This window comes from Cricetulus griseus, chromosome 5, assembly GCF_003668045.3.
Source record: "Cricetulus griseus strain 17A/GY chromosome 5, alternate assembly CriGri-PICRH-1.0, whole genome shotgun sequence".
NCBI lineage: Eukaryota > Metazoa > Chordata > Mammalia > Rodentia > Cricetidae > Cricetulus > Cricetulus griseus.
Window position 1 is genome coordinate 146,291,172 of NC_048598.1, and position 2,600 is coordinate 146,293,771.

At 44.6% G+C, this 2,600-nt stretch overlaps 1 pseudogene; it reads left to right on the top strand.

The window, feature by feature from the left end:
* Positions 1 to 354: 354 nt before the first annotated feature.
* Positions 355 to 1,344, top strand: LOC100771554 (annotated as a pseudogene).
* Positions 1,345 to 2,600: the final 1,256 nt, after the last annotated feature.

Here is a 2,600-nt window from a genome sequence, read left to right on the forward strand (position 1 = left end):
ATGTAGTCAGGGATACATGCAGGCAGAATACTGTATATATAACAAATAATTCTTTTTTTAAAAATTCATTTGGTTTTAGAAATCTTTTCACAATTTCAAACCTCTGTTTTTACAATGGTACTGATTGGGTTTGAGTCTTAGAAAAAAAATTTTTTAATTTTGTCTCACGTTCATAGGGAATGTTTGCAAATTTTATCTTTTACTTAATGTGTGAAACAATTTTAAGTATGAAATAGATAGTTTGTTTATTCCTTCATTTATTGCTGAGCACTGAGAATAACATCCTATGGTTTGTAAATACTTTTGCATGTCTTTGTTGCTATTTATTATTGCTACGTCATCCAAAGGCTAACCATGGCTGTCTTGGTTTCACAAAGTTTATACCAAATACAAGAGTGGTATGGGGAGAAGCCCTTGATGGTGTTGATAGACCTGTGCCTCAAGCCAAGAGCCCCGGATGTATGCCTGTCCTGCCTCTTCCTGTGGGTGCAATGGAGGAAAGGTTTGGTGCAGCTGAGCTGTAAGAAGCTGAAGATCTCCACAATAGTTACCTATAGCATTGTGACGTTTCTGGAGATACTGGACCTGGACTGTATGGAGGAAGTGAACGTGTGCTGACCTGGAATCTATCTATCACCTGGCCGACTTTGCTCCTCACCTGGGCCAAATGAGAAATCTTCGAAAGTTACTTCTCTCTCATGTCTGTGTGCCTGCCTCCATTTCCCCCGAGCAGCAGAGACATATGGTCATCAAGTTTACATGTCAGTTTTTCAAACTGGAGTGCCTCCAGGAGCTCTCCCTGGAAATGGACACGTGCCTGGAGGCCCTCTTGGAGACGTTCTCTATCACTGACTGCCATCTTTCAGAATCAGACCTGTAGTCCCTGGCCCAGTGTTCAGGCATCCATCAGCTCAAACACCTGAACCTTAGTGATGTCTTACTGACCAACATAAGTCCTGCACCCCTCCAAGTCCTGCTAGAGAGAGTCACAGCCACCCTGAAGACCCTGGACTTGGAGAACTGTAGGATTGTGGACTCTCAGCTCAGTGCCTTCATGCCTGCTCTGAGCCGCTGCACCCAACTCACCACCTTCAACTACTTAAAGAATCCCATTTCTGTGGCTGGTCTGGAGCGCCTGCTCTGACACACTGCCAGGCTGAGCTGCTTAACCTGGAGATGTATTCTACCCCCTGGGACATTTATGGTACCCAGGGTACGTCTTATCACAAGCAGCCAGAACAGCTTCGTGAGGAGCTGAACAGGACAGTTAAGCCACTGGAACATAGCAAGACAGTGTAGCTCAGCATCATTCCCTGTCTGCCTTGTGACAACCAGGCCATATGAGTCAGAGCCCAAGCTGCACCATCTAGCTGGACCTATCTAGCTGGGTACTTGTGTGCTAAATGATTCTTTCTAGCTATTGGAAGCAGACTTCTTCTGGGATGGGTGACTCCTGAAGAGAACACAGAACTCGTGGTCTCTGTGTTGTTGGGGTGTGTGTGGGAGGCGGGGGGGGGGGTCAGGCAGCAAAGGCAACCTCAGAGAGAGAAATGTTGACCTACAGAATTTATGGGACCTTTGGACAGGTGTATTCAGAAATAAAAGGTGAAGTTTCTAGAATCTAGATGAAGAAACACTTGAGGGTGTTGACTGTGTTGTGGACCCAGATAAAGCAATTGCCAGTATGTTCTCTGCCCCCATTCATGCCATAGGGTGAGGGTAATACATTATGATGGTCATTGCAGCTTTGCAGGCTTAAGTAGCCACCAGCAGCTACCACCTTCATCTTCCTTCATCTTCAGCTCTTAGCCCTAGAGAATTTGTCCACCATCAGTCCCATCCATCCTAGAAGGCCACAGTTCTGCCCAGAGGACATTTACAGATTTTGGACAACATCACCAAGATGAATGAAAAGAGCTGTCAGATGGTGCTGCCACGTGTTGAGAACCACCAAAGTGGGCAACAACCATACACCATGCTTGAAAATCAGTAAAGCAAAGCCAGGAGGTGTTAGCACGTGCCTTTTAGTTCCAGCACTTGGGATGCAGGAAGAAAGATCTCTGCCTTTGAGGCCAGCCTGGTCTACAGAGCTAGTTCAAGGACAGCAAGAGCTACAGAAAGAAACCCTGTCTTGAAAAAACAAACAAAAAGAGGATGCACAGTACAGTTAAGAAACATCTTTGTTGGTCTTCAGGTATTTAGGTCACAGCTGGCTACCATAAGGCAGACCCATACATAATCTATCTGACCTATGCTGGGTCTACAGCCATTACAGACCTTTTGATCTGAGTGACTGGTCTATTGTACTGTGGGTGGGTGGCTATTAGTAATACTCCTGGGGGATTAAACATAGGACTTTGTAACATGCTAGACAAATGCTCTAATGCTATGAACCTTCAAAAATTGCACTGAATTGCTCTGTGTGTAAGTTGGACTTAGGGGAATTTTCATTAATAAATGTGTGACAAAGAAAAAAACAAGAGTGGTGTGATGTAGAGCAACTGTATATATTGGGCTTTTATGGTTTGGCTTCTTATACTGCTTCTGCACAATGTCTTTGACACTTTTTTACCATGTGAGTACAGTTCAATCTTCATGTG